The following is a 13,682-nucleotide window of genomic DNA, read 5'->3' as shown; positions in this document are numbered from 1 at the left end:
GATATGTGAATATTCTGAAAATAGGAAATATGCGAGCAAATGTTAAAAAAATGACAACATCGGTTGGCGATGATTCCTTCCGTTCAACCTTCTGCTATTTCTGTGGGGAAAGTGGCCATATATCGCGACACTGCAGACATGGAAGAAAGCTGGACTGTTGGAACTGTGGAAAGCTAGGACACAAAACCAAGCTCTGTCCGCATAGCCACTAGGAAACAGGCAATGAAAGTGTAGCCGTCACCAGTTCCCGAGTGTTAATTAATAACAACTAGATATCATTGAGATGGTGGCCATCTCAAAGGTCCCCGCTTTCAGAAAGGAACATGAAAAAGTAAAGGAGCTGAAAAGGGTTTATTTTGAAGAGGAACACTTGTGTACTATTAAGGGATGTGTTGTTTGAGTCTAAAGGGCTTCTATGTCAACCTTGTTATAATAAAAAATGGCATGAAAATCACGAGTGCTCCATACCCTCTATCAAAAAGCGGCACAAAAATCACAAATGTTGCATATCCTCTATGAAAACTGTTGCATATGTACCAAAATATGGAAGGAAATTCACAAATGTTCTGTACCCTACGTCAATTGGTAAAGTTTGAGGCTGACTAGACTAATAAGAGAAAGAAACCATGCACCGAACAAAGATTTTAAACAGAGAGGCTATTTTTGACCTTGACCCTTGACCTAGAAACTTTGTTCAAGGTCACTGCACATCCATTGACCAGTAGCACTCTGTGAGTGAAGTATGAGCCACACTGGACCAAGAGGAGAGAAGATATGCTCCGGACAAGGATTTTTCATATATATAATTCTTCTATGACCTTGACCTTAGACCTAGAAACATGGTTCAAGGTCACTGAATGCCCTTTACCCAAAGACACTCTGTGGGTGAACTATGAGCCAGATTGGGCCAAGGCGAGAGAAAATATGCTCCGAACAAGAATTTAACCAGAGAGGCTATTTTTGACCTTGACCCTTGACCTAGAAACTTTGTTCAAGGTCACTGCACATCCATTGACCAGTGGCACTCTGTGAGTGAAGTATGAGTCACACTGGACCAAGAGGAGAGAAGATATGCTCCGGACAAGGATTTTTCATATATATAATTCTTCTATGACCTTGACCTTAGACCTAGAAACATGGTTCAAGGTCACTGCACACCCTTTACTCAAAGACACTCTGTGGGTGAAGTATGAGCCAGATTGGGCCAAGGAGAGAGAAAAGATATGCTCCGGACAAGAATTTAAACAGAGAGGCTATTTTTGACCTTGACCCTTGACCTAGAAACTTCGTTCAAGGTCACTGCACATCCATTGACCAGTGGCACTCTGTGAGTGAAGTATGAGTCACATTGGACCAAGAGGAGAGAAGATATGCTCCGGACAAGGATTTTCCATATAATTCTATTATGACTTTGACCTTAGACCTAGAAACATGGTTCAAGGTCACTGCACACCCTTTACCCAAAGACACTCTGTGGGTGAAGTATGAGCCAGATTGGGCCAAGGAGAGAGAAGATATGCTTCGGACAAGAGATCTCGGACGGACAGACTGACGGACGGACAGACTGATCACTATAGGGCGCCCGCAGAGCGGGGCCCTAATAATGTATATTCTTTTCTTAATAGTTTATGCTCAGAATGTAATAAGGTTTATTGTTCATGTCGTGTTTATGAATATTCTTGTGCATCTGTTCAAAATTCTAGTATTAATTCAAATACTTTATCTAATTCTTATAAAATCATTCAGAAAAATAGGAATATCAATAGAACTGCTACCAAGAAGGTTTCACATTCAGACAAAGACAAATCTACTGTATTTATAACAAAAAATGACAGGGTAAAAAGCAATAATGAATTTGGTTTGATTAAAAAAGGCTTAAAATTTGGGAACCTGAACATTTGCCACCTAATGCCCAAAATTAAAGAAATTAAAATTCTGCTCCAAAACAAACAAACTCTTAATATTCTAGGACTTTGTGAAACCTTTTTGAATGATAACATTAGTGATTCTGAGTTGAATATTGATGGTTTTGATATGGAAAGGAAGGATCGCACATTGAGGGCAGGTGGTGGAATTGTGGTATATATTTCTAATAATATAAGATACAAACGTAGACCTGATTTTGAAATTGGTATAATTTAGAAACATTTGGCTGGAATTAAATACAAAGAATTCTAAACCAATTTATTACTGTTCAGCATATCGTCCACCATCTGCTCCCTCCTGCTGGGCGGAGGATCTGGATAGAGAAATAAATTGTCCCTCCTGCTGTGACGATGCAGAAATTATCTTAACAGGTGATTGTAATATAGACTTATTCAAAGAACCCCCACAAAGTTGGACATATGCTTTAGAAGAGTTTGGTTTTTCACAATTAATTACAGCACCAACCAGAGTAACTAATACCTCAAGTACCCTAATAGATCACTTTTACACCAATAAAGCAGATAACATGTGTGAAGTAAATGTACCTTTTATAGCCATCTCTGATCACTACCCAATATGTGCCACAAGAAAAACTAAATGCATGCAGCAAAAACGAAAACACATAGAAATTCAGTATAGAGATTTCATAAAGTTTGATGAAAATAAATTCCTCCAAGACTTAAAAAATGTAGACTTTAACAATCTCCTCCAGATGCATGACCCTAATGAAATACTAACTGAATTCTACGAATTATTTAATAGCGTACTTCACCAGCATGCACAAGTTAAAACCAAACGGGTAAAGAGTGAAATCCGTCCTAAATGGATGACACAAGAAATAAACGATGCTAGACACTTACGTGACTCTTACCACAAAGAAGGAGATATGGAAAACTATAGACTTGATCGGAACAAAGTTAGTCTTCTTATAGATAAATCAAAATCTTCATACTATAAAACAGCGATTGAACAGAGTTCAAATCCCAAAGAAATGTGAAACTATCTTAATCAATTAACATGTAATTCAAAGAATATAACTCCATCTCATGTGTTTTCTAACGGGGGAATTATTGATAATTTACAGGATATTGCAAATACTTTTAATAACCACTTTTCGGATGTCTCAAACAAGCTTCTTTTGGAAATGCCAAAACATGAGTATGATCCAAATATATTACGTAATTTTGTTAGGTCTAAGCTTGATGATGAAACCTTTTTTAGTATTCATCTAATTGAGGAAAGTGAAGTTTTTAACATGTTAAATTCTCTTAATATCAATAAATCAGCTGGCGTTGACTTTATTGGACCGCGTCTTTTGAAAGTCGCATCTAAATATATATGTTAACCTATAACTCATCTTATTAACGCTAGCATAGTAAGTGGTATTTTCCCAACAAATTTAAAACAAGCCAAAGTAACACCTATTTTTAAGAAAGGTGACAAAGCTGACCCGAATAATTATCGTCCAATTTCTATTCTACCGACTATATCTAAATTGATAGAAAAACATGTAGCTAAAATAATACAAAATTTCACTAATGAATTTAATCTACTAACACAATCCCAGTCGGGGTTTAGAGAACTCCATTCGTTTCAAACTTCACTTACAAAACTAACAGAAAGTTGGCTTAATTCAATGGATCGTGGTGAACTAATCGGTATTACATTTATAGATTTTAGTAAAGCATTTGATTTGGTGAATCATAATATTCTTCTAGAGAAATTAACCCATTACAAATTTGACCATACAGCTATAAAGTGGTTTAAGTCATATCTTTACGACAGGACCCAGTGTGTTAAATTTGGAACATGTGTCTCCAATATTCTACCCGTCACAGCAGGAGTACCACAGGGCTCAATTTTGGGTCCACTTTTATTTTTATTGTACATAAATGGCCCTCCATTACATGTAAACAATTCAAATATTGATATGTTTGCTGATGATGTAACTCTGTATTCTAATAATCATAATGCAAGATGTTTAGAAAATACACTAAATTCAGATCTTTGCGAGATTGAGAAATGGTGTGCTCAAAACCAAATGGTATTAAATGTAGACAAAACAAAATGTGTGCTAATGGGGACACAGCAAAGAAAATCAAAACTAGATAATCCAAATTTACAACTTTATGCCTCAGACAAAACAATTGAAATGGTTGAAACTGAGAAACTTCTTGGTGTACATATTGATGATAAGTTACAGTATGCAAATCATATTGATTCAGTTTGTAAAACCATAAACTATAAGTTATTTACTTTACGCAAGATAAAAAAATTTCTTCCCCTATACATACCAGAAAACTATATTACAATGCTTATATTCTACCATCTATATACTATTGTTTGACTATTTGGGGTAATGCCCCCAAGCAGGACATGGGTAGACTATCTAAATTACAAAAAAGGGCAGCCAGGATTATTCTTGACGCAAGTCCCGATTCTTCTTCTAAACCACTGTTTGAGAAACTTGGATGGTTAACAGTTTATGAGCTAGTTGATCTATACAAATACATATTATTATACAAAATTTTCAGCGGAATGACTCCCGAATATCTTTGTAATTTATTTGAATTTCACTCCTCAGCTTCTTATAACCTGCGATCTGAAACTAATTATGACCTTAAATTACCTAAGTTCCGTACAAACTTATTCAAGACCTCTTTTCAGTACTCAGGTGTGCACCTATGGAATAAACTTCCCAAGCACATAAGACTCTCTCAATCTCTACGAGCATTTAAGTGTAATGTAGAAAATTACATCATCAGCTGTCGTACAATTACATGTATTTGAGCACAGTAAGATTTTGATATCCTATCTACAATGTGATTGTTAGTTGTATGTACATATTACCAGACATGGACACTCTAATTCATAATTTTGTGATTGTAATTCCTTAAGACTATATCTGTTTTATGTTGAATTGTTTATTTACATGTGTACTTGTTTATCTTTGTAATTGATATATAGAAGGTCCTGGGGAAGAATAGTGCATGCACTAACCAGGTTACCTTCTTTAAATAAAGTTTTATTATTATTATTATTATTCCTCGCGTAACTGCCGACATCGGAACAAAGTTGTTTGTTGGTACTGTGGTGAGCAAGGTCACAGGCAGAAGTTCTGTACCAAATAGGATCGCGGCAATGAAAGGTGTGTCGATAATACGAATAACTGTCCCATTATCAATGTCAATAATTATTTTGATCCTTTGAATAATCTCTGTTTTGGTTGTAATGAACCAATTTGCACCTGTCCTTTATCTAATAATTGCTCAACTGATTTAAATTTTACATCTGAACATGTAAATGCATGTATAAATAAGAAAAACACATTTTCAAATTTTAAACAAAACCCTACAAATTCTCCTCCAATGCCAGATACTTAAAATAAAGGAAAACAAAATATATGTAAATCAAATCTTGTTTTAATGAAAAAGGGTCTACGTTTTGTCAATTTGAATGCGTGTCACATTTTACCAAACTTAGATGAATTGGTTTTGTATTTCCAAGATCAGCATTACATTGACATATTTTCTTTATGTGAAACCTTTCTAGATGAAAATATTAATGATTGTGTTATAAATATAAAAGGGTATTCTTTTGAAAGAAATGACAGAGTAGGAAGGGCTGGTGGTAGACTTGTTACAGTGTACATATATCTCAAATGATCTGAAGTATAAACGCCGTAAGGATTTAGAAATTAGCAATATTGAGACAATATGGCTTGAAATTAATCTTAAAAATTCTAAGCCTATACTTTATTGTTCCGTTTACCGTCCACCATCTGTCCCCTCCTGCTGGGTTGATGATTTTGTCATAGAGTTACAGTGTGTTACCTGCTGTGATGACCAGGAAGTGATTATTGCAGGTGATTTCAATATCGATATGCTCAAAGAACCCCCCAAGGAGTTGGTCATCTGCAATTGTAGATTTTGGATTAACACAATTAATTAACACCCCAACAAGAATTACCAATAGCTCTAAAACTCTCATTGACCATTTCTACACTACGCACCCTGCTAACATATGTGAAATAGCAGTACCCCTGTAGCAATGTCTGATCATTATCCAATATGTGCCACACGAAGATCTAACAGCATGAAACGTAAAGGCAAACATATTGAAATACAATATCGTGACTTTAAAAATTTTAATGAAACAGAATTTTTGCTTGATTTAAACAATACAAATTTTGATGAATTAATTCTACTGCATGATCCTGATGACATCTTAAACTGTTTCTATGATATTTTTAATGCTATAATTAATAAGCATGCAAAAGTTAAAACAAAGCGTGTGAAATCAGAATTCCGCACTAAATGGTTAACTCCAGAAATAAATGATGCTAGGAATTTACGAGATCAATTCCATAAACAGGGAGACATGGAAAATTTTGAATTTTGGAGGAACAAAGTCACATTTTTAATTAATGATGCAAAATCTACATATTATATAATTGAAAATAGTTCTACGTCAAAAGAAATGTGGGGTCACTTAAATCAGCTGGCCTCAAAATCAGACAAAAACTCATCCCCTTCCAATATAACATATAACGGGTTAGATCTTGATAATTTACAGGATGAACATTTTGCACAAATTCCAAGAAAATTATTAAACAATCTTTCATTTACTACTTTTGAATCAGGAAAATTGAAAAGATACACTGACGCAAAACTTGGAGATCAAGACTTGTTTGAAATTCCTTTAATTAATGAAGAAAAAGTATTTCGTGTTAAAGAGGCTAGATGTAAACAAATCTGCTGGCATAGACTTTCTTGGGCCTAGATTGCTTAAACTTTCAGCTAGTATAATATCAAAACCTCTAACACATCTAATAAATTCTAGCATAATCAAAGGGTCTTTTCCTTCACAGTTAAAAGTTGCAAAAGTAACTCCTTTATTTAAAAAGGGTGATAAATCAGACCCAGGAAACTATCGCCCAATTTCAATTTTACCAACTATATCGAAAGTTTTAGAAAAGCATATAGCAGAAAATATACACATCTTTACTTCTCACTTCGATTTATTAATGAAAGCACAGTCAGGATTTAGAGAATTTCACTCATGCAGACAGCTCTCACAAAACTGATAATTGGCTGCATGCAATAGATCAAGGAAATTTCGTTGGCATTACTTATTTGGATTTTAGCAAAGCATTGGATCTTGTTAATCATGATATACTTATTAGAAAACTTAAATGCTATCACTTTGATCCAATATCAATTAAATGGTTTCAATCATATTTATATCATCGAACTCAAAGTGTAAAAATAGGTGCATACACATCTGAATCACTGCCAGTCACAGCAGGTGTGCCACAGGGGTCTATATTAGGCCCTTTATTATTTCTATTATACATTGATGATTTACCATTGTCTGTTGAACATTGTAATATTGATATGTTTGCTGATGACACTACAATGCATTTTCATGGTAACAATATTTCACGTATTGAAACAACTCTTAATCATGACCTCTATCAAATACAAAACTGGTGGTGTCAACAAAATCAGATGCTTTTGAATACTGATAAAACAAAGTGTATGTTAATGGGAAAACAACAAAAGAAATCAAAATTAGAAAACACTAGTCTACATTTACAACTTTCCGGTCATCCCCTTGAAAACGTGGAAATGCAGAAATTATTAGGTGTTCACATTGATCATACTCTTCAATATACTTGTCATGTAGATGCAGATTGCAAAACTCTTACATATAAATTATTTACTTTACGAAAAATTAAAAAGTTTCTTCCACTGCATACTAGAAAACTATTTTAGAACTCTTTTATTTTACCATCAATTTTATATTGTCTATCTATTTGGGGTAACTCTCCTCAAACGCACATCGACAGAATCTACAGACTTCAAAAACGTGCAGCAAGGATGATCTTAAATGAAAAATATGATGCACCTTCAGTGCCTTTATTTAACATTTTAGGTTGGTTAACGGTTCATGAACTTCTATACTTACAGAAAAGCATTCTAATATTCAAAACATTTCATGGTATGTCTCCCGATTATATGCATAATTTTTTTGAATTTCAAAGTTCTGGATCATACACGTTACGCTCAGAAACAAATTCCGAACTTCGTTTACCAAAATATAAAACAAATTTATTTAAAAATTCTTTACAATATTCAGAGGTTATTATCTGGAATGAGTTACCTATTAGTATCAGGAAATCCCAATCCCTTCCATTATTTAAAAGTAATGTTGAAAATTTTTTACTTACGAAACGTACTAGTTCTACGTAAAAATATGTGACTTCCCCCCCCCCCTCCTTTTCACATTTTGAACTAAGCTGTGTTGTTTTTATTTATTCTGTTGTAACATAGTGTTTATATTTTATTATGTCATAATTGTGATTTGCGTTTATTTTATATATAGATTGTATATGTGTTATAAAGAAGGCCTCGAGGAAGACTAGTGCTTGCACTAATCGAGTTACCTTCTATAAATAAAGTATTATTATTATCATTATTATTATGCAATCCTTTATTTCATGAATACTCTTAAAAAAAAATAAAATTTTTGATCACTTACACCCCTACTTAAAAAATGAAACACTAATTCATGACTGGTTAAATATTCACTGATGTTCCTACTTTTCACTAAATTTTGAGTTGGATATACTTGCTTACACTATACAGAGTATATATACAGTATTTGAGCTAAGAATTGTGTAACTAGGTAACTGAATGGAATATTATACATGTAATGGTTAAATACTGAGTAAAGCCAAGGTTAAAGCTGAACACGACTCGTAAATAGGCATACGCCATTTTCGATATTACTATCTAGGATATCAGCACTGGAGTATACTTTTCGCATTCGTTACACCTGAATGTTTTATTGTCACGGGTATCGGCGTGGTATGGCGACCCCTGTTCGTGCTGGTTATCTTACATTACTTTGTTTACATTTTATTGCATTTACGTGTATTTGTGTTTGTTTGTATACTGCACTGACCTGTGCAACTGTTGTAAGTCCCTTTGGTATCTTACTATCCTGCATTAGAAGTAAACAGTTATTTTTTGTCGCTACCGAGTGCTATATAGCATACATCCGTCTGCACCGGTGACGATTGATTACAGTGACTAAGTGAGCGGCTCTATATATAGAGTCCCTCAGATATAGCAAAAGTCCAATCGAATATGGCGGACAAATTTCTTTTATGAATCATGTTCAGCTTTAATGAGTTGTATACTAGACAACAATAGTAATATTGGTATGTCCCCCATTCATTGACATCTTAATATTTAAACTTGAAATAATAACATTTCTTTATTTGGATTTCATTCAAAATGTTAAATGGAAAATTCCATAATTTGCATTAAGAGACTGAATATGGGGGATAACACATTATCATGTAGGGTATTTTAGAAGTATATCATTCAAATACAGAAAAATAAGTTCACAGCAAAATGCCTGGGATAAACAGTTTTGATTTGTTATATGTTTACTTTCCAATGGATTTTAAAACCACAGGGAATGAAAATCATTTCGCCATCAGCATGAATTCATTATAGCGTGTTCGTTATAACCATGTTTTACTCTATAGATATTTCTTTTCTTACATCATGGTACATATTGTATAGGTACATTTTCTTCATTGTTTAAGCCAGTGGTTTAAATCATTCACTTATTATACTATGGTGTACCATATTAAGAGTTTGATGCTAGCCAGATATCTTTCCACCTTGATGATATAACATTAAAACTGTTCTCCTTCATTTCAAAACAAATTTCACAATTTTATTATTAAAACCCTATTATATGAAATTTACAGTAATATTTTCTATCAGGTTTTCTTTTCTAGATGTGTACCGCCTTAGTAAAATGTTCAGTTTCTGAAAATATAACAAACTCTTATATCATCTTTTCCAAATTTTTCTTTTACCACTCCTTAGAAGCAAATTGTGCTGTAAGGCACAATATATTTGAAGTAGGGGACAAAATAAAGGTTATATTATATTTATTGTAGAACAACACAGTATACATGTAAAATTTTAAGTTCATGGAAACGATAAAAACAATATTCCCAGTGTCTAAAAATTGCAATTCGTTTAGAGTCAGTGCCAATTTAACTTAACCAAATTATAATTATAATTACTAATAAATGGAATCACAAAATGTCCCATAACAACTTTCAGAATTTTATGAAATGGTGTAATGATGGAATAATCAGATTAATAGTTTTACAATTCACGTCCCATATTCACTGCTTTTTCACTTGTTTGATAAATTTATGTCCACAAAGTCAAATAAATAGAATGGTGTTTGCATGAAAAAGTGAAGCTTTTTTTCTTGACCACCGTACCAGCAAAGTTTCTTTCAACAAGTTCATTTTTTGAAAAACTGTTTTTTGTAAGTTTTCACCATCACATTATACTGTCCATGCCCTCTACTTTTAGGAATCAAGAACATTTCTCTTTTTTTAAAAAAAAATCATTTTCCAAACAGAATTTTCTTTGAATCATCATTCTCGGACATCACTGTAGATTGCCCCAGTCCTTTGGATGAGATCATATAAACCCAGTTCCAGTGTAGCAGAAGTTGCTGGCACAAAAAAGATCTTTCCCTGCTAAAAGGCCTAAGTGCCGGGTACAGGTCTAAATTTGCAGCCCTTCACCGGCAAGTGTTGGCGTCTCCATATGAATGAAAGATTCTCATGTGGGGTGTTGAAACAACAAACTGTAGACTGTTCATAGCACTCCATTTCTATCAAGTACTCTCATGTTCTTCCACAAAGAGCTATAATAAAGATAAAAGTACATTATACAAAGAAGCTAAGATTTATTCATTGATCATCTTTTATATATATATATATATATATATATATATATATATATATATATATATATATATATACATATATATATATATATATATTTGCAAAACTTAATTTGGGAAAAACTCAGATAATGATTTATAGACTTCTGTTGGTAAAATCTGGTGTATTTAATTGAATTGAGATCTTCTTTGCAAGGGTATTAATGGATTCAAGTACTTAAAATAAAATTCTACATACCAGGACAATTATACAAACTAGTTTACACAATGTACCACTATGATGAATAATGCAATTCATCAAACAAGGAAAAGAATATGTAGTGTAAAAGCTTTAAAATGAATGTATTTTCATGCATAGATCCTCTCCCATATATTATATTGTGTTATAATGATAATTATTTTTTAGCTACTTGAAAGTGAAATTTTTTCTGGTACATACACAAATTTATCTGCACATGTTTTTATAAAATTTAAGAACCTCCGCATTTAAAATATTTAAACCAGATTCGTTTAATACTGTGAATAATACAAAATCAATTATTTGGTTTAATTATTAGGCTTTGTTCAATACACCTCTATGATTATCTTATCAAAGACATTGCGACTTTTATTTCTGGTTTCCGTCAATTTAGAGGAAATTCGAATTGTGAATTACTTCTAATAGTAAGTGTAACGTGTCGAGCGGAATGTCTTCTATCGGGGGTCGTACCTTGTCGATTGAAGGTTTTGGGGGATGATTTCAATATAATAATTTTTCTTTATAAATGATTGGCAAATGATTGACAACAAAGGCCTGCAAATATATACAAATAATATGGCCTAACCTTATCTAGGTTAATAATCACGACAATATGAAATAGGTAATCAACTAGTTACAAACGATTGTGTAAATGCAGTGGGTAGACTATCCCTTAAACCGGCCAACCACAGACTGGCGCTTGTACTGCAGCCTTATTCAGGACACAGTCAGTACAAGTGACAGCCCTTCAACTGCTGTACACACTGCTAGCCTTATTCAGGCAGACACACTGCGCACAACAGCCTGGTCGCCAGACAGGTCAATTAGAGGAATTACAGGTAGCTCACCTCCGTTGCTGGTTAGCCTCTGAATGGCTTGCCACTCCAAAACACAACAGCCTTTTTATAACTATCCTTTCTTTTCTCAAAAGGACAACCTCTTCTGTAAGCTGACTTTATTTCTCTATAGTCTCACTTACCACTGTTATGTTCAAACACGTCTTAACGGTCTTACACTTTCCACAGCTTGCACTGGAAAGGACTGTCTATACCGGGATTCAGCCTTTATATACCTTTTAACACGGAAGTTTACATCTGCAACATTATAGCTAAACCCGAATGGTCACACTATAAATTTCCGGAATTTTACATATTTATAAGTGTATGCACATAAAACCAAATAAAAATTATAGTAAATAGTTATACACCAAACATCATACTTTTATTGTATTATTAAACTTATTTTTCTTGACCAAGTGTTACTACTTACCCTTTAATCACCAATTTCAATAACATCAAGCCGTGGCGAGGCCTCAGCAGTGGACTCCATAGGACGTTTGGTGATCAGCTGATTCAGATTGAAAAATATCGCGGGATTATTGCTATTAAATTAATTTAATATTTATCTTAAGATTGTATTGGATAATTTAACCGCGAGAAATATATTTTTCGTAATTGTTCCCGACTGAAATAAGAATATCTTCTTGCTGTTTCGTTTTGTGAAAAACGAATCTGTATTATTAGTAAACCAGCATAATCCTCATTTTAAGTAGGTCATTGCTGGGTTTTAAATAGGTCAATGCTACAAGCTATACTAGTTTTATCCTTTTCTTGCCGATGCTGATCCTGGTAATGCTGTTTTTTAAATGGTGATGCTGATGCTAGCTCGATCCTGATGCTACTAATGCTTATGCTGGTATACGTAACAAAATTAGTTCCCTGCACCGTATATGTACATTTATTCAATATGGTACTCACCATAAAGCTGTCCTATCTGTGGCATAGGAGCATGAATACCAAAAGTGGTTTATGATGTCCCTGTTCCATTCTAAAAGTGGTTTACATTCCTTGTTATGTCCAACAACTGTAATTTTTTTCCTCATGTTTTAAGCAGCGTGCCAAATATCGTCAGAGTGTTTAATTCCTGAAAACCTGTTTTCTGCAAAAGTTGTCAGAAAAAAAGTTGCACCAATACACAGAAATGAACAAAGAGAAAAAGAGAGATTATCATATACTAGTCTCATTCACCACTGATCAAATTTGCAGGTGTGCATCAGTTACCACTTCAGAAACTCCAACACCATTCTCCTCTAAATCCTTTATTTCCTTTAAAACACGCCTTCTCCATATTTACAATTTTCTTCCCTGTCTCTTTTGTCCATGTTACCAGAGACACTATTATCTTGGTACTGTTGTCCATCACTCTGTATGTGCAATATTGTGCACTATGACCTGGACTGTCATACCTTCCATCACCCAAGTGAAAAATAAATGAGAAAAATGTAATTCATTGTCCATACTGCTAAAAGTATTTATCTCAGAAGACAACAATAATATCTCTGTGAATAGTAAATACAAAAACCTAAAGCAATAATACTTTGTACTTGCAAATTTTCAATGATTTCCCTTTGCTGCTCCTTCCAGAAGGCATTGATGGTTGGTACAAGGTATTTTCTTTGAAGAGTGGTAAACTTTGAACAACTTGGAAAATACAGCTTCAAAAACTTTGCAAGTAGCGCACACTTTGCAAAATTATTTTCTGATGTTAGGATGGCTGAGGAAATTTGGACATCACCTCTATGAAGTCTTCTATTGAGCACTGGTTGGGAACACCATCTATACGCTTCATGCTTATTGGTACATTCCTTAAAAATGAAAAAAAAAATTTAAATGTCCGTAAGCATTATTTCTATGGTAAAATGAAAACTCAGTAGTTTTCTGGGAAA

At 33.6% G+C, this 13,682-nt stretch overlaps 1 pseudogene; it reads right to left on the bottom strand.

Moving 5' to 3' along the window:
• LOC133182593 (uncharacterized) overlaps positions 1 to 13,156 on the bottom strand; it is a 29,671-nt pseudogene extending 16,515 nt beyond the window's left edge.
• Between the last annotated feature and the right edge of the window lie 526 nt (positions 13,157 to 13,682).

Source organism: Saccostrea echinata, unplaced genomic scaffold (genome assembly GCF_033153115.1).
Source record: "Saccostrea echinata isolate AGI-Se365-2 ecotype Australia unplaced genomic scaffold, CSIRO_AGI_Sech_v1 ptg000009l, whole genome shotgun sequence".
NCBI lineage: Eukaryota > Metazoa > Mollusca > Bivalvia > Ostreida > Ostreidae > Saccostrea > Saccostrea echinata.
This window is presented reverse-complemented; position numbering and strand designations above follow the sequence as displayed.